Genomic DNA, 26,017 nt, shown 5'->3' on the forward strand with positions numbered 1-26,017 from the left:
GATTGCTTTGGAACATGCCATAAATGTACTTCGGGTATTTAACGAAGTGACAATTGAAGTGTCATCAGAAAAGACTGTGTCTCTGTCGAAAACCTCTGTCCTTGCTAGAGTAATGGTGAGAAAGGTAAAGTTTTATATGGAAAATAATAATCCTCCAGAAGAAATAAAAAAGTTAGGAGAAGAACTGATGGAGGGTTTGATGAAAAGATTTGGTGCAATGGAGGAAAATGAGTTGGTCGCACAATCAATTTTACTTGATCCAAGATTCAAGATACAGGGTTTCAGTGAAGAAGTCAAGTATCGAGCTACATACCAAGGCATTGTGGACAAACTGAAAGTTTTGATCAACGAAAACAAAGACTCGCATCAGCCTGAAAGAAATGTGGTTCAACCTACTGCCTTAGCTTCTTCTGAGTCGAGCTTGATCTGGGACGAGTTTGATGCTGCAATAAGTCAACTACAGGGAAATCGCAATCCCAGCACTGCAGCAATCGTGGAGCTGGATAAATATTTGGCTGAGTTTCACATTGTCAGATCAGAGGATCCTCTACAATGGTGGGAAACAAGAAAGTCCGTCTACCCGAATTTGTACAAATTGATGCTCAGAAGGCTTTGTATTCCTGCGACATATGTACCTTGTGAAAGGGTGTTTTCAAAAGCAGGACAGATTTGTGAGGCAAAACGTTCTAGACTGACATCTAAAAAAATTAGCCAAATGTTAGTTATAAACAGCAATATAAATCTGGTGTAATTATTGTGAAACAATGTATAAAACAATGTATAAAAAATTATGCATTGTTGTTCTAGTGACATTTTTAGATGTACATTTCACTTGCATTCTTTGTAGTATTTGTTGTTGAGTGTGTCTTGTATGTAAGTATTAGTTGATTGAATATTCGCAGTGTAAAAATGACAAAATTTTCTGCAAGCAAATGTTGAACAACAAGTAACTGTGAAATAGTATTACATCTCTGTACATATTAAGGAAGTGTGAGGTTTTTATGTCATTTCTGTTGAGTATATCAGTTTTGCAATATATGTCTATGCAATTTTTGTCAGTCAATATTAACCAACTGTTCTTAGTAATGGAGTAAGTTTAAGTTTTATATAGCCATGATCTGTTAAAAACAAAATGTTTGCCATACAACACACCTTTTTTTTTATAATTACAGCCAATTCCCGATTATTCCTGGGCGGTTTATCCGTTTTGCGGTTTAAGTGCGGGAGTTTAAAAAAAACGAAAATTATTACTAATTAAATCATTTTTAACTAAACACTGCTGAATTAAATTTATAATGAATCAGAAGACTCTGTTAACGATTACCAGAGAAGTGCGCAAAAGTAACTGCAGCCGAATGGTACTGGATAATATTTACATTTTAATATTCAAGTTTATAGAATCGCATTAAATTTTTTAAAAATGCAGCGCGGCGCGAATCGATGAATTGGCAACGCCGCCCGACTCCCCGACTAGCGATCGCCGCTAGACATTATGGAAAAGGAAAACTACGCATGTGGCCAACGACCGCCGCACCACTTTGTGTTTGCAGTCGAGTTATGTTTTGTTAACGTATCCTAACTTGTGGTTGGCGATGTCTGCAAAACGAAAACGTACAGTTTTATTGTTACAGCAGTAACTGGAAAAGTGACATGACACCTAAGTCAAAGTTGTTTGTTTCACAGCTAGATATGACAGTGTGGGAAAGATGTGTTTTGTTCATGTTTACGGGAAGAAAAGAAGAACAGCTGGCAGCTATCTTTATGTGCGTGACTGACGAGGGAGGAGTTTCAGTAAATGTACTATAAAACAAAAAAAAAAAACAAAACAAAAAACACAAGAGATAAAGAAAGACACTTTCGCGGGGTAAACATTTGTATGATGGTCTTGTTGGCATTGTTTAGTCAAAATAAAAAGCTTTTTATTACTTGTTTTATCCAGTTTTAATAAAAGCATTTATTTGTTTATAAGTAGATTACTGAACAAATCTCCTCACTTTATTTCAATTACACGTGCATCAAAAAATTTTAACTAACAATAAATTGATATATTTTTATGTGAGCTGCTCGGCTCTTACGGAATTATCGGCTCTCGTGGTTCAAATCTCTGGTTCTTTCTTTACTCGTCCACTCACCTCCACAAAGGACCTGCCCGGCTCTCGTGCTCGTGGTTTTCAAAGCTATCGGTTCCTTCTTATCACGGTTCTTTCTCTTTAGTTTCACATGGCATTTCTCGTCGCTGCCATTCGTGCTGACCTCTTGCGGATACATTTTCAACTAATAGTGACAATAACTGCTCTAGTACCCACGAGAGGCCTCTAAATTGGATTTTTCTACATACAATTTATAATTCTCACATCATGAGACATTCAATTTTATTTTCATTTTACGATTAAAAATACATAGTAAATATATATTGAGTTACTAGTACATCTTTATTATTACTAGGGGAGAGTTGGACAAAACCGGGTGGTCTGATAAAACGGGGTACCGCTGTTATTTCCACTATACCGTGCTGCCATCTACCTCTGATCGTGTCAGTTAATTACTCGTACGAGTACCGCTAGCCAGCAACAAATAGCGTGGCAATCGGCAGCGTCAAGCGTTGTCTATTGAGAAAAGTGTGTTTTCTGACTGATGTGATGTAATTTTTGGCTTTTGTTTGTATGATAACTGCAGATGAATGAAACCGTCAAACTATACAGGTGAGTGGACATAAATATTGAGTGTAGTATGCACTACAAATACGTGTTTGTACTAACTTGTACGTTTCTCATCTTTCCTTAGAAATGAATTTATTTTGTAGCAAGGCGTAGTCTGACAAAACAGGGTACTGCGTGGTCGGTTAAAACAGGGTAGTACCCTGTTTTATCAAACCGTTTCTTAACTATAGCTTTAAGTACAATGATCATTTGATATTGTTACCCATAAGTTCCAAACCATTATTTATTTGGTTTCGGGCACAAATTAATGTACAGTATTTTATTTAGACAGTGAATCATCATGCCTTATGTTCGCCAAACCAACAAACAGTCTTGGTCTCAAGATGCTATGAAAAATGCAGTTGCTGAGGTTTTGGCTGCCAAAATGGGATACCTTAAGGCTTCTAAAATGTTTGGCGTCCCAAAATCAACTTTTTAAAGCGAGAGTGAAAAAAGCCAGAACTGGTTTATCGCTTGAGGATGCTACTAAGAAAGGCAAGCACTTTAAAATTATTGCATTCTAAGAAGTGTAAAAAATAAATATGTATCATATTTTAATATATTTATTGAAAAAAAACTAAATAAAATCTCTATTATTTTGCTGAATGTTGACTTTTTAAAATAATAAGCATCATAATGTGTGAATTATTATGTTTTAGGCTTGGGCTGGATGTTTCAACCTGCTGAAACCACTGAAAGGCCTCTAGAGGAAATGTCTCGTCAGCAAAGTTTGGCCATTTCAAGCATCCACCAACCATTGGTACAACCTACCATGGCTGAATCTGAACCTATGGCCAGCACACCTGAACCTGCATCTAGCCAACGTGAATCTCATGGGCCATTTTCGCAGTGTCTTTTGGATTCCGAAGCATCCACATCAACAGACACATCGGCATTTGCTGTGTCACCGAAAGACATTAAACCCACACCTATAGCTCAGAGGAAGGTTGAAACCAAAAATAACAGGAGACGTGGCAAAACTGTGATCCTCACAAACTCCCATTATAAAAATGAACTAGGCCTAATTGCTGCACAAAGTAAGACATCTGCGCATAGTTCTACTGCTAATCCCAAAACAGTAAAAAGAAAACTGAATTCAACTAGAGACAGGTCACATGTTAATGAGTCTACAACTCGCAAAGACCACAGTAATAAAAAATGCAGTAAAATATCCGTAATGACTCAGGACAACTCTGAAACATCTGATGAAGAGGAAACAAATGCAGCATGTCTCTTCTGCTATGAATTGTATTCAAACTCCAAATCAGAAGAAGGGTGGATTAAGTGTGTTATGTGCGATGAATGGGCACACGAACAGTGTGCAGGTATAGACAGTGATGATGTTGGTCCTTACACTTGTGATTATTGCCAGCGATAGAATATTGTTTTTGGTATAAATGTGTTGTATAACTTGCACTGATACTCAGAGAGTCTGTGATTTCAGGCATTTTGAAAAATGAGATCCTCAGAAACTGATAATGATGACATTTGACTTCCTTGTTGTGCTATTTGTTAATGTATCATAGTAAAGTATAATAAACATGCAAGTCATAAATCATATGTAATAACGTTGTCAACACTTTTTATTAAATATGTCTCAATTTTTATCGAAATACCTGCACTAATATGTTCGACATTGATGTACCCCGTTTTATCCGACCGGTATGATAAAACAGGGTACTTAGCAACATGAAAGAAAAATATTAATGTTTTATTTTACATTGCTTAGATCCGACTCTTCATACGCACAATATCAGTAGGGATATATATAGTGTTTCCTTGCAAATAATGGATATTCAGGTATAATTACCAGACACTTAATGAGCATATAAACACTAAGTACCCCGTTTTAGCCAACTCTCCCCTACTTAGTACTTATATACTTTTTATTATTGGGCTTAATCAACAGATTTGTTTAATTGCAGTCCAATAATGGCAATATTTTTAATTGGTTAGCTATGCAATTAAATTTTTTCTTCTATAAAAATTAAGTTGATAGTACAAATACATCGTAATTGCGATAAGTACGCAGTTAATTCAAATTCTAGTAAAAAAAAATTAAATGAACCGAAGAACCATATCAACGAACCGATTCACTTCGAAGAACGAACCGGTTCTGAACCGCTCATTAAAGTGAACCGTTCTGCCCATCACTAACCTGAAATTTGCTGGGGTGGGGTGTGGCAGGAAACCCGTGCGTCACTGGGGAAGGGGAGAGAAGTTGCCAAGTGGTGGGGGAACAATTTACGGGCAAACGGATTCTCAAGACAAAGGACAGAATGAAAATTACGCAGATTTTCGTGCTGGTTTGTATGAAATATAATTCGAGTATTCACAAACACAAAATATTTAAAAAACGCATTATAGTCTCCTTGAGTTCTATGGGTAAATTCATTTTTTTTTAGTTTAAGTGTTCCAAGTTACTTCCAAAATTAAACTTACACATTCAATAATGTTACTAAAAAAAATCTGCATTTTTTTCATTTTTACAATCGTATTCTAACACATAACATTTTTTCATCCTTTCAGATAATACAACAACGAGCTTTGAGAGATGCACGTGTACACTTACAAGGGGCCATCCATAAATTATGTCACACGAATCATGATTTTTTGCCCTCCACTCCCACTCGGGACTTGTCACAGATGGTGTAACGTCACACATTTTCCAACTTTATATATTGAACTAATTTAATTAAAACAGCAGTTTTAAAATTATTTTTACTTTCATTAAAACTATGTTTTAAACAAAATAACATTAAATCAACATTTATTAAAATTGACAAAACAAGAAACTACTTAAATACTGATAAAGTAATAATTATATCAATGAAAGATACAAAAATCAATCATCTTGTGTCCAAGGACTCTGAACCCACTCCTCTATATTGCTTATCACTGACATAGCAGGCATTTCGTTCTCATTTTGGTTGTTAATGTCAGGAACACAGAGGCCATTTATCGTTCAACTCTGTTGAATGCACTTCTTTCCGGAGCATTTGTGGCAATGTAAATAGCATCCAAGTCAAAATCTTTAAAATATTGCACAGCTGATACTATAAATCGCTCTAATTTCAAATCTCGAAAACTTCTTTGAATTTCGCATTCATGAGTTGATTACCTTAAATCGTATAGGCGTATTGATATGTTGGTAATATTTCTAAGTTTTTAGCTTACATTTAAAGTTTCGCATTTAAATATTTTATATTTGGACAAGTGACATCACGAAGCTTATGTAGCCTCCTACCCCTTGTCACACAATGTCACACTTAGTCGACCACCTCCCCTCCCCTTAACGCCTGGCGTTATTTAGGGATGGCCCCCAATGAGACCGAGTCTTATCAGTTTCAGACAAGAAACTCAAGAAAAGGTAAATAACAATGTTTTCAAATAACCTTTAAAAATCACACAAGACATCTTGCAATTCTGTCCTCCATATTTAATGTAACGTGTTCCGAAAACACTGAAGTTATATGTATGGAAGCTAACGACTTTATTTTTATTACACGTTTCACGTTTTCACTTATGAAACTACCAAACAGTGAAAGCACATGAAATTGTTTAATGAAATTATAAAGAATTGCTTACTTTGAAATAAAAATTAACATTACTTATAGAAATAAGCCAAATGTAAATTGTTTCGACATTTGTATGGTTTCAAGTTGCAGGGTCGGCGATGTCTAGCGTCTGGCGTATTTTACCTATAAATTGCCGCAGTTTTATTGCACTTGTTGCATGTAGCGTCCTGTGCGTTTGCTTTCCTTCCAACGTTTATAACATGAGCCTTGTAGCAAACTAGTGAACACCTTAAGGTGTAGCCAAATTATACTTGTTGATTTTATTTAATTTCAGACGCACGTGGTCACTTCTTAAACATAATTTACTACAGTTACATCCAATAGTTAAATTGTCATGTATTTCACACTTCTTCCACGTGAAAAGTGCCACGTATCTACCGCTCAAGCCCGCTCCACAATGTGTAATGGGACTTCAAGAAATTTAGGTTTCAATATGCGTTCGCTGCTTCCACAGTGTGTGAAAACTTAACAAATGGTAATGAAGTGATTAAATTTTTCCGGTTACGAAAAAAATAAATTAACTGAAAATTTGTTGAGTTACGATAAAATAACCACGGTCATGATTTACACACACACGCCTACACACACACATGTATATAAACATAATTATATAATTAAATATAATTAAAAAACAAAGTAATGATTCTGGAGGCAAATTGAAAATAATGTCTTATAATAGCGAACTACATATTAAAAGTTCTCAAATAAACTCTTTGAAAACAACCGCATACTCTGATTATTAATTACTGAAATCCAGCGCTATTGGACGTCTACACTTTCAACTACCATGATTCATAACTGCGTTTGCTTTACGAGAACTTGCAAAAAAAATCAGTGTAAAAACAACAACCCACAGGTTACATACAGGATTAGCATATATGAATGACAGGATGTAAAAAAATAATATTTTCAAAGATATTATTCTATCAGTGATACTAAAAATAAAAGAAAGAATTTCCAATTTCTTATAAAAAAATCGTTCACTTCATGGCCGGTTTAACTTAGGACTCGATGATTATAGGAAAAAATGATGTGTTTATAAACCAAGTATACATGAATAGTTAATAATCAGGCATTTATATGTTTACATGACCTAACTTCGTATTACGCTTCATATTCTAGTAATTTCATCACTGTAGATGCACAAAATGTACTAGTAGAGGAAGTGCGGGTATTATGGAATAGGCAGGTAATATGGAATAGGTGGATATCTCAGCTGTAAGGTGCTGAAACCTGTGAGAGAGCGGTCGAACTACTTCCCTGTGCTCGCTAGAGGCTATGAATTCAGTCGCATGAACGTCGGTCGTGTATGGGCAGTTTTATAATCAATTGTTTGGTTTTTGCATTTGGAAAGTTTTTGCACGTGAGTGTTTGAAAAATGTTAACAGTATTTAGAAGTTTCTTAACACTGTTAATCATGATGTATGATAAAGAGTAATAGTCCGCAGTGTTATTTCCAAGAATGTAGTCTTTTCATTTTCAACTAGTAAGGTTAGGAGAACGGCAAATTTTAAATATGGCGAGTCGGGTAATATGGAATACCTACTATTCCATATTACCCGACGAAAATTTAGGTATTCCAAATTGACCGCAATTTGATTAAAAAGTAAATGAACGCTATTAATGTTTATTTAACGCTTAAGAACATAAGTAATAATATGTATTTTCCAGTTATTGTAAGAAATAAGTGTAATTACAAATTATAAATAGCTTCGACTTAGGTAAATGTAATTGTTTTAAGCTTAATATCGTTGTATGTAAGACCACTTAACAAACAATTATTGCTATAGTGCTAAAAATAATACATGCACAAAAAATGCAAACTAAATGTTCTAATGGCTCTCGTTACAGCTTATTGTTTAGGGAGTTGTAATTTTTCAATATTGCCAACGCATGCTCGCACAATTAGAGCAGAAGCACGGTCTAAGAAGGGGAGGTCTGGACACTCCCCAACCTGGCCAGCATGCAAAAGTGGCACACCTAATGTCTCCGTAGTTCCGCTCCGCTCCACCATCTGACGTGTAGCGCTGGTTGTTCTGCGGTGGTATTTTAAGCTTTGTTGTTATGAACAACTCAACATAATAATCATTTAAATTTTCATTTAAATGTTTAAAATGCATTAATCTCCAGATATCGATACAGTATTAAATTGGATGTGTTTATTTTTTATAAGTTTGGGAATTATTTCATAAATTAGGTCAATTAGGTTACGAAGTATAGTTTCCACATTGGCATTGGCGGGAACTTCATTGTGAGCAAGGAGCATTGATTGTTAGTAAAGAGAATAAGCGCATATTATTTTAATTGTGGAAATGCCTAACCTTTGTGTTGCACCTGGGTGCAAAACAAATTATCAGGCAAAGTCGGACGAGAAAGTTGCAATATTCCGAGTTCCCAATGATGACAATGTTAGGCAATTGTGGCAGAAAGCAATTCCATGAGACAAGTTTGTACTTAAAAGATCCCATTATGTATGCGAAAAACATTTTGTGGAAGACGACATTCTCACAAAAAAAGGAACACAAAGATCAGTTCGGAAACGTCATTGGAATAGTAAGTTAATTTTTATTATTTGTATGAATGTAGTCTAAATAAGATTACTTATTTTTGTATAGGCCCAACTTTTTTAAAAATGGAATGTATGATGTCGAATTTTATTAATTACCAGCACAACCCTGATAATACCTGTTTGTAAGTAGTTTGACAATACACCATTTTTTATTAAAATACAAAATTTGCAAAACGAGTGCGATCTCTTCCTTAAAAAAATTATAAAAATCCCAAAATACTTTTATTCAGTGCTTTAAACTTTCCTTTGTTATCTTTAAAGGCGCAGATACGGAATTCAAACTCGTTTAGGAGTAATAGCAGTTTGTAATTTACATTAAAATACCTGTGCATTCATGCGGCTATCAAAATTATTTTTGCTTGCTGTGTATGTGCGTCTTGTTTGTTTTCGACAACTTATAAAAACGTATATTTTTTTTATTTGGATATTGTAAGGCAATGTAAATAAAAAAAATTAAAAAAAATACGTCCCTACTATGCACCCAAGCTGAAGCGTCAACACTTGACATGAGACACGAAACATTGACGATGGCACTTATTTGTGTAGCAAATAATGTATTGTAAATGCAGGTTTGGTATTGTTATTCAAATACGTAAATCAGCCAAGTTATGTAATTTGATTCAGCCTTTAATTTTAAATGTTAAAATATAGTGTAATTATATTAAAATTCATTGCAGTGCATCAAATACTGTCGTAACTCTCTACGTTTGTAATTATGGAGTATAGGGCCACCATGGAAATAAAAAAAGTAAAAACAAAACTTATTTTACTTCCTTACATGATTCCTGATCATTCTGCAAAACGGCATTGCGATATTTCCAGTAATTTGCATAAAAATTACCTTTTTAAACGAGTGTATTTTTTTAAAGTTTTATAGACATTAACAAATTAGGTTGCGGAAATGTGGCCCTATGCCCGATTATCACGTTACTGTGCGTCCTCCGGCGATGATTTTAAACTATCGTTGTATCGTATATTATTTACCTCTTGTTTGTTTTTCACGAGAATTGACAAAATCATCATAACGCCTAATGATATATTTTCACCGCAAGACACCTAGCGCTAGAGTTGAATAGCGGACGTCGAACAAACTATGGAGACAGTAAGTGGTCACTTTTATCTGGCGAGTGTCCAGACCTCCCCTTCTTAGACCGTGAGCAGAAGTCACCTAATGTAGGGTAAAGGCAGGTAAGAGTGCGCAGTCCCTAAGAGCGCGCAGTATAAATATATAGAAGTTGGTAGCACTGGCGAGAGAAGTCGATAGGTGGCTCTTTGAAGCTTGTGTGTGTGTGTGCTTTACTGCGGTAAGAAAATTTGTAGAATCAGTTCATTTCGTATGTAAGAGGTAAGAATAACATTTGCTTTTTCCTGATGTAAATATGAATAAGAGTATAATAGTCTTTGTAAGTAATACATCAACGAGGTACCGCGAATCATATTATGGTAATCCGAAGCTTAGAGTCTATGGTTTACGATAACGTGGTAACGGGTGGCCGAAGTGAAGGCTGCTGCTATCTGTTGTACAAACGTTGCACTTGTGTGGGTGCCTCTAAGAGTGCGCAGCAATGCGTTCTCTTAGAGGCCGAATTGTATACTGCGTACTCTTGGAGGCCGTTTCTGCATGGCAAAATATTACTTTTACAATTCAACTGTTTCTTGTTGCAGAATTTATTTCACTGACGAAAATGACCCCCAAAAAGTATACTAGAAAATTAGGTTCGTGCCTTCTGCAAAAGGCAAGGTTTGGCACTACATACTTCGGAGAAATGTAGTTTAGGGAGAGCCATTGGATTTAACAGGGTTCAGCGCAGGAGATTTTTTTGATAACTTGGCCAGTGTTTGTGATAAAAATAATTTTCCGGCTCATCCAAAATTCAATATGGACGAGTCTGGTATCCACTGTACCCAATCACATTCCAAAAGTAATTTCTCCTAAAGGGAAAAAGGTAGTTTGTAAAGTTTCTTCAGCTGAAAGGGGTCAAATAGTTACTGTCGTGTGCTGCATGAGCTCCACTTGTACGTTTGTTCCTCCAGCCATGATCTTTGCCAGGAAGACGATGAAACCTTAACTGTACACAAATGTACCAGAAGGAACATTGCATATGATTTCTGATACTGGGTAGGTACATAACACGGAACTTCTTGTAGAGTGGCTGAAACATTTCTATGATTTCGTGAAGCCAACAGAGAAAGATCCAGTGCTACTGATATTGGATAACCACGTATCACACTGCAGTATTGAAGCCGTAAATTTCTGCAGAGAACACTTCATAACACTGCTGTCACTACCACCACATGCTAGCCACAGACTGCAGCCACTAAACGTCGGTTTCTTTGGGCCTTTAAAGAAAGCATTTGCTCAAGAAGCAGAAAAGTGGTTGGTGGTTCATCCAGGGAGGGCAATCACCCAGCATGACATTGCAAAAATCTTCACATGTGCTTACACGAGGGTGGCAACGATGGAAAAGGCAATAAATGCTTTTAGATCAACAGGTATACATCCTTTCAATCCCGATAACTTCACTGATGAAGACATTGCACCTGCTGAAGTGACAGACCATCCTCAAGAGCAACTGGACGTCACTGAAGAAGACCCAAACGCACCAGAAAATTCAACAATTCTGGAAACTGATGAACCCCACACTCAAACTGATGATCTGGCAGAACACGATTCCGTTGCGGAACTACAGCGAGTTCCACCCTCAATGATAACACCACTACCAATGTGTGTCATTTCAAGGAAACGAAAAGTAGCAGGTAAGAATTCTGAAATAATGTCTTCATCGCCAATTAAAAACTCTCTTCTGGTAAGCAAGACGTCTAAGAAAATTCAAACAAGAAAACAAGTAAAGAAGGCAGTACAGTTCGACAATCCCGCTGTACCATAAACTTCAGCGGTAGGCCTACATGCAGTTGAAGAAGAAATTGAAGACAATGTTTATTTTGTCCAGGTTGCGATGAACGCTATCAAGAACCGATTTTAGAGGATTGGGTACAGTGCGGCAAATGTAAACAGTGGTGGCACGAAAATTGCTCAAGCTATGAAGGGTCTGGACACTTTAAATGTGATGGATGCTGATGCGTACTCTTAGAGGACACTGTGCGCACTCTTAAGACACCAGTCCTCTAAGAGTTCGCAATTTCAATTTATGCAAAACTTAGGTTTTTTAGTTGCAAAGGATTTCATAGCTGCTTGTCTAATATGCGTTTCGTAAACTTTAAGTAATAGTGTTTCATTTATTATAATCACTTTTTGTGTAGTACTTAATATCTTAAGTTTACAATTAAAAACAACTTAAGTGCGTACTCTTGGGTGCCTTTACCCTAGCCTTTTAGGCTTATGCAATGTTATTCTATGCATGTGCCAAACTTGAATGCTACTTTTAGGCGTTGTAAATGTCAACTTGTGCTAATACATTAGTTGCGTATATGCTAAATAAATTTTTGTGGAGCCAGGTTTTCAACTACTTATGACGACCATTACGAAACAAGGGGTTATAATACCTATAGTCTGTTTTTTTTCTATCTTCCAGAGATGGGTAAAAAGAAAGACAAAACTAAGAAAAGGAAGCTATGGAAGGAGGATCAAATGGCAAAAGCAATCTGCGCTGTTAGGGAGAAGAAGATGGGATACCTCAAGGCATCGAAAGTGTTCCAGGTACCAAGGGCTACACTTTTTAGACTTGCCAACAATAAGGTGCTAGACACCAAGAAAGCAGCATCTACAAAACTTGGTCGTAAGCCATTGTTTACCCCTGAGTTGGAGGAAGAGCTTGTGAAGTACTTAGTTGAAATGGAAGCCATGTTTTATGGCCTTACCAGCAAATATGTTTGTATATTAGCATTTCAGCTAGCTGTGCGCAATAACTTAGCCCATCCATTTGGACAAAACGACAAAGCAGGGAAAGAGTGGTTTCACGGGTTTATGACAAGGAATAAGGACAAGTTGTCTATTCGCAAGCCAACGGGTACATCATTTTCCAGAGCCAAAGGGTTTAACAAAGAAGAAGTGAGTGCGTTTTTCGATCTGCTGGAAAAACAGTTTGAGAAGCATAACTATTCTGCAGATCGCATCTTCAATGTCGATGAAACTGGTTTGTCGGTAGTGCAAAGTAAAATCCCTCATGTTGTAGGACTTTGTGGGAAACGTCAAATCGGGGCCTTGACATCAGCGGAAAGAGGGTCATTAGTAACTATCATTCCATGTATGAGTGCTGGTGGTCAATTTATTCCACCTCTAATTATTTCCCCCCGTAAAAACATGAATGAACAACTTATGAGAGGTGCTCCACCTGGCTCTATCGCAACATGCCACCCTAGTGGCTGGGTTCAAACAAACATTATTACTAAGTGGTTTGAGCATTTCCTGCGACATGCAAAACCCACAAAGGAAGCTCCGGTTTTGTTGGTACTGGATGGCCACTCTACCCACAAGAGGAACATTGAACTTATCAACATGGCGAGAGGAAATCATGTAACGATTATCTGCATACCACCTCACACAACACACAAGTTGCAACCGTTAGATAAATCGTTCATGGGACCTTTGAAAACCCACTTCAGTGAAGAGGTTCGTACATTTCTGAGACATAGCTCACGGCCATTCAGTGTGTTTGACATTATGGAATATTTTGGACGTGCTTATTTAAAGGTACAAAGAGGTGACATTGCAGTGAATGGTTTCAAGGCCACAGGAATCTATCCAGTATCCAGGAATATATTCACAGAGGACGATTATCTGCCTTCTGCTTTGACCTTCACGCAACGAAAACAAATTACCGAATCACCTTCAGCATGCAATGATCCATCCACAGATGTCGATACCAGCCCTACAATTTTTCCAGTTCTATCAGTTGCTGGTTGTTCGAAAACGCCTGATTTGGTCTTACCTAGTCATATTTCTCCTGCTCCACCCGCAAAAAAAACATCAAACAGGGGTAGAAAGCCAGGAACTTCCTCTGTCCTCACTTCGTCACCATACAAGTCTAAGTTAGAGGCGGATATAACTGCAAAGCAAGTCAAATGTGGCAAAGTCTTGAGTAATGACATTGAAAAATCAAAGAAGAAATTACACTTGAAGCAAGCTCTTGTGCCGAGCAAAAAGATAAAATTAGCGCAGAAACGTTCCTGTTCGTCGAGACATGTTGAAGATGAATCCAACAGTGACAACCAAACTTTCATCTCAGATAAGTCATCCGAGCTGGACTTCATACCCACATCAACGCCTGATTCTGGGGATGCTGAGTGCATATTTTGTCAAGGGATGTTTTCACAGGACTCACGAGGAGAAGTGTGGGTGCGGTGTTTGTCATGTTCGTTATGGGCACATAATGACTGTGCTGGTGAGGAAAAAATGGATTACATTTGCGATTTTTGTAAGTGATTTAAAAAATATTATTTTGTAATTTACACACTCCTCTTCTATTTATTTCCCTGTTAAGTAAGAATATCTTTATTTAGCTTGACAATATCCGATTTTGGTATTGCAAAGTGCAGTGTTTGTCATGTTATTTATGGTCACATGATGACTGTGCTGAGGTCAGCATAAATGCTTGCATTTGGGTTTTTATTATTATATTATATGTTTATGTATGTTTTTCATTGAAAGGCATGTATATTTCCTAAATAACCTTCATGTGACTTACAATTAGGTTTACGTTTCCTTAATAACTATGCATATTCCATATTACCCGACTATTTCATATTACCCTCCAATTGTGTTTTTTTGCAAAAATGATATTTTACTGTACTTAATACATGATTTTGCTGTCCGTGTGTATCCAGATAAATCGTCATAACTGTAAATTTTACCTGCATGCAATTTCAGATTATAAGCTCTTTCCTTAAACTCAACAACCTTGAAATAAAAATGGTATTCCATAATACCCGCACTTCCTCTACTAGGCTCCAATTTATATATGGGTCAACCGGGCATTCGCCCAGATTTCCAGTTTTTGAGCGGCGAAAGAATTCGTGGTACGAAAAAATTGGACAAAAAGGTTTGAGGGACGAGAAATAATGCCTAAAAATATAAATTACTAAATAAAATAATTTAGAAAAAGACATAAAATTCGTTTAATAGTATACTGTAACTAATATTTTATTACGGTAACTATAACAGCCGTATAAAAATACTACAAGCATTAATTAAATTTTAAAAATACACACAGCCTTTGTCTTTGAAAAACCATAGTATTTAGTTGCATAATATGCTGTTTTAAAACTTATTATAAATAAGCTTGACTTTGAAAAGTTTTATTATTTTTGCGGGGAACTGGAAAGAAAGGGGGGCGGCTAAAAATTATTTTCCCAGAGCGCTGGCTCCTGAAATCGGGGCCTGGCTAGTACATAATACAAGAGCAACCAAATTACTAAAATAGTTTAAGATGAAATGTACTTATTTTCCACTTTCCCTACAACCAATTCTATAGATTTTGGTGGAAAGTCAAAGTCATCCTCACAACGAATCAAGTGAAAGCTTACCATACGAAAATATCTTAAAAGAAATGTTTTGTACAAATAAAACAGAAAGGCTGTTTGCAAAACAATCTGTTATTCACAAAAGCAAGGCTACGCACAGTTAAAACATACTTGTTTTTCCAACACTCAACCCACTTAGATTTTAAGAACATATACTGAGAACTAAAATTAACCTAGCCAAACTTAAGAACTAATTATTCTTAGATGATGCTGTGGGCACTATTCATTTGGTTAGAATTCGTATATAAGGAGTATAAAATCTATATTGTAACACAAAAAATTAGGATAGGTTCCTAATATGGTAATTTTATAAAATAGCAGCTTCTTGTAAATAAGGCTAATACAAAACCGTCAAGTGGAAGATTCGTTGCGTAAATTCAGAAGTAGTAATATTTATTTGGTACGTAAGTAAAACTTTATACGTAATTAATAAAGGCAACCTAACTAACCTTTAACTTTAGTTACTATTCAAATTGTTTTCCTGGAACCGCTAAACTGTAATTTTCCCCTAAAACATTCCGATGTGTCATACAAGAAATATATAAATGTATGTCCGGCATCTGGTGCCAGCACATTGTGTGTGGTTGAGGTCCATCATCTTGGATTGTGACTTCACGGCGGCCATCTTGCATGACCTTAACTTTTACCTCGGCCACTTTTTATTCCTGACAAAATTTTGTTGGTGTTCTTCCTGTGCTCCTGGTTATTCCTGTCAAAACTTTTGTTGAATTTCTTAGCGTGCTTCTGGTTAATCATTAAAAAGTAGGTAATCATTTCAAGCATTTTTTCGATATGAAACATGCAATTGTATTCAGTTTTACGTTTAGTTAGTGAATTCCTGTTACCAAATTACAACTACAAATTAAATCAGGTGAAACTCACACATAAATTAGATTTATCACCGAGTCGATTTCTATGTATTAAAACAGCTGAGAACCACAGCATGCAAGACTATTCTCCTTCTGCTTGAGGTCTAACAAAGCTCTCCTATTCCGATCGTGAGTGAGCATCCCGCATCTCGCTTAAAACATAACAAATAACGAATGTTTTATACTTGCATTATTATACAAGGTTAATTGTACTAGATGGATTCAGATATATTGTTTAAATTACGAACACTGTGAGCAATTACATGAGGAGACATCTGTTGGTGAAAAGCAGATCTACTTGGAGATGAATTTTTCAACAAATGTAAAATTAACTCTAGCTGATGGTTTACTGAAATTCCTACTTGAATTTCTGTTTTAGTTTGGAACACTCAGTATGCTTCTGACCACATTCACAGAAGCTAGTATGGATTCCGTAGCGATGTCTGTAGCCGTTATCGAACGGACACAAGTGTAGTTATTGCAGCAAGAAATTTACCTTGCAATAAATGTTAACCGTCATGAGAGAAGCGAGTGTATTTTGCGACATTGCCAAAAATTATTTAGTTGCACTCAGCATCATTTAGTTGACGAAATATCTTGAATAAACATCACAAGATCTGTACAACCTAGCTAACTGATGATAACAAGAAAGTGAAATAAAGACAACACTATCCTAGATTTCATTAATGATTTGAAATTAAATGCTAACGAAAAAAGTATCATATTTAATGGAAATGAAAAAAAAAAATATCAATAGCAAATTCAAGTCATCTTTGCAGAACTGAAAACAATATAAAAGCATCTGAAGCTGACAAGTTCGAATAACGTGATGACGCACTTGAACCTTTCAAGATCAAAGACCAAGCTGAAGCACCTGAATCTTACAAGATGGACAATTGTGATGGAACACTGAGACCTAAACGATGAAAGCGACATGTTAAAATTATCAATTCTGATCATTTTCGTGATGATCAATGGGACGATTATGAATATAAGAACTATAAGGCTGGTTTTAAAACAGAATACTATCGAGTTTCTCAGGAAATTGGCAGTAAAAGCGCAAAGAAGATGGAGGCAGCAGCAGAAGATATTGATTACACAACATGAGATGATCCTAAAATATTGGTCGATAGGTTAAGACTTCTACTTGCTTCCCAAAATGTTAAAAATATATCCATCACTAAAGAAAAATGTACTATACTTCATGAACTAAGATGTACGGGATAGTACAATAATGCCTTGTTATACCTGCAAGTGTGTTTTATTGAAAAATAAATTATAATTGGTATTTTGAAAAAAAAAAATGTTTTATTTCTTGTATTTTAATTTATCGCCTAAGATTGTTTTCTCACGCTACAATTTCTAACTAAAATATGCAATAATCGTCACCAAACAAAATAATAAGTAACAAAAAAGCCTTCTCAGCAATCGAGACAGTTTCGGGCTAAATATGATTGAAACCAATTGGAGCCAAATTCAGTTGTAGCTGTTGTCGAGAGTTGGAGCCGTTGTAGCCAGTTGGAGCTGCTGTAGCCATTGTAGCTGTCGTAGCCAGTTGGAGTTGTGGAAGCCAGAGCAATTTGGAAATATTGAATAAAATCTTTACTCGGACTGGACAGTAGCAGTCGCAACAACGACGAAGACCTTGATGACGTATGTACCATCACCAATTGGAGGTTCTTCAGTTCAGTCTGACCTATCACCTACAACAACAGTAATGCTGACTATCGTCAGTATAGATCATTGTGGAGGTCTACCATCGTCGTTTACATACTAGAGGAGACTTTAACGGGTGCAGTTTCATTATCAGCAGTAAAACATAAGTATCGAAAACGAATATATCGTGCTTCGGATACGCTTGGTCTACAAGGCTCACATTGTAAATGATCTGTTCGAACAGTATGCTGAGAACCGATGTATTGGATCTTTTGGTTCGGGATACTTTGTCTATACCTGAAATGGTACATGAGTAAGCTGAAGGGGTTTCCAAACATTTTGGTGTGGAGACGCTTGTCATACGGCCTGTCTAGAGAGACGTTTCGTTGTAAGGCCAACTATCCAATTGTCAGAAGGTAAAGACAGAAATAAAAACTATATTTTTTTAGTCTGAAATCCCTTTTTTTTTCATCGACCAAGGTTCGAACCGAGGACTGAAATCGATTGATTGAATCGATATATTATTTGGCTAATTTTATAATATTTTGTCGATTTTTTCTCGATTATTTATTTAATAAGTACAGCATTTCAATATGGCGACCAAACCTGCATCTGCGGCTCACTGGAAGCTGATAGATCAGGGCAGTAAATATATTTTTTTTGAATTTTTAAATGAATTAAATTAAATTTAAACTTAATTTGTATTGGTTAAGGATTAAACCAAAAACTTAAATCAATCGGGTCAATCATTACATTAATGGGCGATTTTTTTTATAATTTTTGGAATAATTTCCGGATATATAGGTTAATAGTTACAGAATTACAATATGATGGCTATGATGTCCGAAAAGATGGCAGAAGTGACAAAATTGTTGCAATAAATGCTCATGCACTCTTGCCAACATAACAGTAGCGCTCTATAGTAAACGGCTGGACACTAACGTGCCTGGTAGCAAGAACTGAAAACAAAGATGGTGGCAGCGCCCTCTAGCATATGGTTGGTGTACAACGTGACACTCGCGCTCCTATTATTGTGAATTAAAAACAAGTATGGCGGCAGTTCCCTCTAACAAATTCTGCTATTTTTATTTCATCATATTGAAAAAAATTACAAGTCCGAATATGCGACATTTTTTATATATACCTACCTTATATAATTCTCAGTCTGTTAAATGTCTCGATGGTCATGTGGTAAAAGACGTATGTTTCTAATCCAGAGTTCCGAACTGCCATGGTTCGAATCACCTAACTGCCAATGTAAACAGTATAAAAAATTAAATTTAACATGTCATCAAGGGTCATAACCTCATTAGTAGGTAATGGAACATCGAACTTATGTACATGAGACAGAGAGTAGCTGACACACACTAGGAAAAAATAGCAGAAACAAAAATGGTAGACATTACATAATCGAAGATGGCGACCTTCAGTAGGAGAAAGAAAAGAAAGATGACAACTTCAGGCAGATAAAAACCGGATAATGGAAAAAAACAGATTGCGGCCGTAACGAATTGGGGCATTCGATTTTAAGATGGTGGAAAGTATCAGAAACAAAATGGTATATTCCAATATGGCGGCGAGATCATAGTCAAGGTCATTCAAGATGGCCGCCGTGATGTCACAATCCAAGATGGCGGACTCCAAACACACTACGCACCGACTTCAGTTTCCGGACATACATTTATACACTTCTCATACGGAATGTTAGAAAAAAAGTTTATTTTGAATGCATACTGGCGTGAACTTCTTATTCATTATAAATACTTTTTTTGTTAAGAATTCTTTAAAAATATATCAAAAGGAGTTTTGTGTGTTTCGAGGGAAAGGACCTACTGTTGATTTCAGCTGCAAAAAAAAAAAAAGAGTCAAAATATGACAAAACATAACAAGTGAATAATGTTCAAATTACTAGTTAATGGAGTGTAGCACTATAAGGCAAAAAGCCACAGACTGATATAATGTAGGTCTACACATAACATAACCAACCACAGACATTCAATTAAGTAAATGTGTCACAGCATTTTTCTCAAGAAAACAATTAGTTAATTCATTTGTGAATCACCTACTCGCACTTGGCAATGAATTAGTGAAAGTGTTAATTCAAAGTCGAGTAAATAGTTATCTGGTTGCAAGCAATAGAGCTTAAAATTTTCGTCCAAATCACCTTATACAGTTCTTACTTTTAGAGTAAAGTAAATAAGAAAAGGGAATTTTTTTTCATAGAACCATTAAAATACATAATATTAAATTTTTACGTTTATTGTGCGAAATACGGAATAAAAAAAATGTAATAATTAATTGATGAAAAACCATATATTGTTAACACTTTACTATAAAAGGGGGGGGGGGAACTGCCGTAGTACGTAAATTTCAAATTATTTACTAAGACATTGGAAACTTAAAAGTCTGTAGACATAATATGCTGCAATCTTACGTGATGGAAGAGAAAGTCTGCGAGAGATAGTAAAATTTCTGATTTAGACGTAGGGCATAACACAGGTCACACCGAGCAGATCGACCCGCACTTTCAGCCACATGAGTTACGTTGAAATATGAACTCGATTGAAACTTCTACGAGCCGAAGATAAGAAACAGCAAATTTTCCTAAACTGTTACTAATTCAAAGTACCGGTAATGATTAATATACAAACGGAAAATACCCCTGCAAAATTTTACATACATCCTGTATTTATTTTCTAAAGATTATGTTTAACGCTACATTTAAAAAAATGTAAAAATTTTATATTAAATAAATGGCACTAATGTAACCTTCGAGAGAAGAATACCTAATGACGCTACAACAAAAGTACTTCAGATAATACAAGTTCAATTTATATATATATATATATATATATATATATATATATATATATACATACACACATATATATACATATATATAGTTTTATATTTCCGTCTACAGTGACGTCATAGAAACTGGGAAAATTAATTCAATTTTTCTTCTTCTTGGTTTTACTTGTAGTTATTTAAAAACGTGAATTTAGCCCAACGCTCATTATGTAATCAACTTAATTTATTATAGCTATACAAAAAAAACTGTTTTACTAACACAAATTAAATCATAATCATTGAAAACAGGAATAAAATAAACGTGTCGTTCAGATGTGGCGAGCAAACCATTAGCTGAAGTCAATTTAGCTCTGTGTGGAACTAACAGCACCATCTATACAGAGAAAACCAAACTGAACACGAAAGTAACTATTTAGCTACAAGAGTGCAGCTCTGAAAGCAGGGAGTGCAAACAAAAATATTTCTCACTACAGTCCTTTCAAAATATTTACGCCTTCTCATTCAAATTCTAAGTAACGTGATTCGGTGTTATGTGTTTCTAAGTTACGATCGTTCTAAGTTGTGTGTTTCTAACTTGTGATTGTTCTAAGTTGTGACTTTCTACATTACGACGTTTCTAAGTTGTGTGGTTCTGCGTTGCGTGTTTCTAAGTTATGACAGTTCTAAGCTGTGTGTTTCTAAATTGTGATAGTTCTAAGTTGTGACTTTCTACGTTACGACGTTTCTAAGTTGTGTGGTTCTGCGTTGCGTGTTTCTAAGTTATGACAGTTCTAAGTTGTGTGTTTCTAACTTGTGATAGTTCTAAGTTGTGACTTTCTACGTTATGAAGTTTCTAAGTTGTGTGGTTCTGCGTTGCGTGTTTCTAAGTTACGTGTTTCTAAGTTATGACAGTTCTATGTTGTGTGTTTCTAACTTGTGATAGTTCTAAGTTGTGACTTTCTACATTATGACGTTTCTAAGTTGTGTGGTTCTGCGTTGCGTGTTTCTAAGTTATGACAGTTCTAAGTTGTGTGTTTCTAACTTGTGATAGTTCTAAGTTGTGACTTTCTACGTTACGAAGTTTCTAAGTTGTGTGGTTCTGCATTGCGTGTTTCTAAGTTACATGTATCTAAGTTATGGCAGTTCTAAGTTGTGTGTTTCTAAGTTGTGATAGTTCTAAGTTACGATTTTCTACGTTATGTTGTTTCTAAGTTGTGTGTTTCTAAGTTGTGTGTTTCTAAGTTATGATCTTTCTAAGTTGTGTGTTTCTAAGTTACGTGGATTTTTCCAAGTTTTCTAAGTTATGAAAGTTCTAAGTTGTGACTTTCTAAGTTATGTGTGGTTCCCGCCAAAGCACACCGACCTGCGGGGCCCGACCACCTTCATCCTCGCCGCCCAGAGAAACTCTGGGAAACAGTAGCAGCAGACCTTATGGGGCCATACCCCAAGAGTGCCCGGGGAAATCGTTTCCTATTAGTAGTTACCGACCTTTTCTCCCGATGGGTGGAGGCATTTCCCTTGAGAACCTCTAAAGCACCAAGTTAATACAAACCTTGGAGAATGAAGTCTTCTCACGCTGGGGATATCCCAAACAGATCCTTACAACAATGGGAAGCAATTCACCGGAGAACAATGGGACAAAGTCTGCAAGCGATGGCGAGTGAACCGATGAACCACCGCACTGTACCATCCCAGGGGGAACCCCACAGAGCGAAGGAATCAAGAAATTAAAAAGGGAATACGGATTCGGCTTGGGGAAGACCACCGCCAATGGGACTCGCATATCCCCTCGATATTATTCTCCCTTCGGAACAGATACAATGAAGCGCTCGGCTGCAGTCCCGGCCAGTTGTGCTGGGAAACGAACTTCTCCAACCTGGAGAATGGGAGTTACCCACTACCCAACCCCAACAAGCCGAAGAAGCACAGGAGCAAATTCCGCACACCGGAGCCGAAGCCGAATGCCCACAACAAGCCGCCAGAGAACATCAGTCTCAATACCACCAAAGGGTTCAACCTGCTCCTCCTGAAGGAGTACAAGAATCAAAACTCCAAGTAGGGGACTGGGCCTACTGGCGGACACACCCAATTTTCTCACAGGAGGATAACGTCTGCGCCAGCCTCTCCCCTAGGTGGCAGGGACCCTACCCAATCGTGGGGAGACGCGGGAAAGTGCTCGACCTAGAAATGAATCCTCAGAAGACCATCAAGGTCCACCAAAAGGACCTAAGAAAATCCCCACTACGGGATCCCACCGGAAAACCTAACCACCCCAAATCCCCATCATTAGGGACGTCATCAGGACCCCAGGACACTCGGCAAGAAGAAAACACCACTCCAAGAAGACACTCCAGTCCATGCCAGAGGCTACGACCACGGGACCACCTCACCAAACCGGCATGGTACAGGTTGTCATAAAGCGAAGTGTAGTGGCCAGTGTAGAGGAGCCAGCCCTGGGACTGAAGCCCAGCGTGCTGACTCCTGGCATGTGCAACGATCCCAGCCAAGGCCACAGAGGGAGGGGGGCGAATTGTCATGTCCACCATGTTGGCCTCGGCTGTTATGATAGCACAAGCCCCAAGTGCGCCACCCATCCTACATAATCTATGGGGAGGAAAGTTAGTTCGCCACCCGCCCCTAGATGGCAGACAAAAAATAATGTAAATTAAGCAATTTTTGTCAACCTGCCCAGCATAATTCAGGACAAATATGTTAATACCCAGTGTTGTAACAAGAAGCCTTTGAATTATACAAGTGAATGTAAATATTATTGTAATTCTACTATGTATGCACAGGAATGGTACAGGTGTGCCCACCCTGATGAATATGTACATGTGTTGTATATTTACTCTGGCTGAGCTAAGCCTGGCAGAAAAGCTCTTCCCAGTAATTTCTGGGGAAATAAAATTGGCATAATACTTGAACAGTATTATTTAGGTAGCGACCTTTCTGGAGGACCGCTCCTACTCCTACCTCCTCTGGTAGGCAGCGACCTTTCTGAAGGACTGCTCCTACTCCTACCTCCTCTGGTAGGCAGCGACCCCTCTGGGGGACCGCTCCTACCTCTCCCTGCTCTTGGGCAGCGACCCCTGCTCGGGGACCGCTCCCGCTCCTCCCCTCTGTCCCTCCATACCAAAAAGGGCCAGCCGCAAGCGCTCTCGCCAGCAGGGACGACCCCGGAAGGAGACATCGGAGGAGCTGCTGAAGCCGTACCAGCTGGGCTACTTCACTGGGCCGGCGGAACCCAGCCCTACCTACCATCCCGAATCCCTTGGACAATACTCACCTGTTACCTACTCCCCAGGGCACTCGCCCCCTGCTCAGTTCCTGTTCCCTCATCCCCCCACCCCAGTCTCTCCCACCAGCTCTCCCGCTCCTCCCCTCATCCCCATCGAAGTTCCTCCTCTTCCCGACCGCCGCCCCCCCGAAGCCCTATACTGCCGGTGACAGCCCTCGGGACCCGCGGCCGCAGCCCATCTCGGCCAGACTTGCTGCACGGCTGCAAGAGCTCTTCGGCCCAGACGCCTGATCGTGTCACTCATCGGGGTTTTTTACCTCCCACCTGAACCACTCCAGGGTACCCCGCAGAAGCCCGGGACGAGTCAAAGTGATGTTTTCGGCAAACATGTTGCTTACAAGTTACGCGCACTAGATGAAAACCAGTGTATATTAGCCGAAAATTTCATTAATGATGTTCTCTTCGAAGCATCTTTGGGAGGTCTGTCTCGTGATTTTTATGTGGGAAATGTAGCGCATAGCGTTCCTGTCACAAATATTACAAATCAGTCGCTCCTCACGCCATATGAATCCATGGAAAGGCCTGCAGCTGGCTGGCATCATCCACCCTCAAATACACAGACTACGGGAATGGTGACGTCTGTACAAAACACTCTTTCTGCGAGTATTGATACGGATGCTTCAAAGTTAGCAAAAAATATTGTTAGTTTAAATACTTGATTTGTGAAAATTGAGGAAGAACATGTAAAGAGTGTGTCTGCACATGATTAAGATCTTTCTTGTTACCATACATTGTATAGAATTATTTCTATCTAACACATTAATCACATTACTTACCTTCATGTACATTTCCTGTAATACTGCATACATGGCTCTGCATGTGTCTGGTACTATTACACCCAAAGCTTGAGGTGATATTATAGTTGTGTACTTGAGGTTCTCAAAAGATCTACCAGTTGCGAGAAATCGTAGTGTTGCAGTCAAACGTTCGTACGGTGTAATTGCAGCTCTCATGCACGTGTCTTGTTTTCTTATCAACGGCGAAACTAGCGACAGCAAGTCGAAGTATTGTTCTCGATCCATTCGCAGGTAGTTGTGCCAATCACTTGACTCCAATCGCAAATCAGACAACAAGTTTGTGTGCGAATATTTGTTTCTTTCAGCAGCCAACCCTTTGTCCTCTTTGTTCACCTCTTGCATCTCTTTCGCTTGGCCTGCTGGAGTATTACATTCACAGCGAGAACTGCTAACAATATTGTTTCTTCGTACATTGCGTACGCGAGGAAGGACCGCGCTCGCGAGGTCTTCAACACAACTGCGCTATTCACTCAGGTAGTCCGGAGTAGTGTGTGGGCAACTCACTCGCGCAGACAAAACTGTGCAGTTTTACCTGCACAGGTAAAACCTACGACAAAACTGAGCGTGTGTGGTCGCCTTAGTGCGGGACCGGTTGCCGCGGGGCGCTGACGTCACGCATACCAGGCTGGATGACGAGAGGCCCTCGGTTTCCCTCCTCCCTTCCCCCGCACCCTGCAACCACCCTGGCCCGAGCTATTGTTCTGAGTGTCCCTGTCAGTCACGCTTATCCCTGCCCTTCCCCCCCCCCCCCCAAACCCGCCAGAGCAGTGTTGCCAACTAAGGGGTATTCCCCCAGATTTGGGGGTTTTTGGTTGCTTATGGGGACAAAATTTTACATCTGGGGGCTAGGGGGAATTTTGAGGGTTTTCCGCATATCTCGGGGGAAATTTGGGGGAATTACATGCATATATATGTATGTTTATTTCTGAAGTTAGCTGTATGTTTGCATGTTTCCTAAACTGTTGTTATTGTGTTGTTCAACAAGTCAGCATTATTTATGATTTATCTAGTAATCTTACAGTGTTCTTCTGCATTCTGCAAGTAAACAAAAACTAAAATCAGTCTTTTGTGATGTAATTTTGTAGGTAAATCTAGCCTATATTATGCCAAACAAAAAAGTTGATCATAATTATTTGCAGAGATTCAGGCCAGAGTGTTTTTTCTGATAATTAACTTAAGGACTGGATTCAGGAAGTTACAGGACAGCCGAGCGAGGTTAAATTTAAGTTCTGCATGTGTATTCTGAAGGCACACAAACAAGATTTATCTCCCCATGCTAAA

The sequence above is a fragment of the Bacillus rossius genome, chromosome 1 (assembly GCF_032445375.1).
Source record: "Bacillus rossius redtenbacheri isolate Brsri chromosome 1, Brsri_v3, whole genome shotgun sequence".
NCBI lineage: Eukaryota > Metazoa > Arthropoda > Insecta > Phasmatodea > Bacillidae > Bacillus > Bacillus rossius.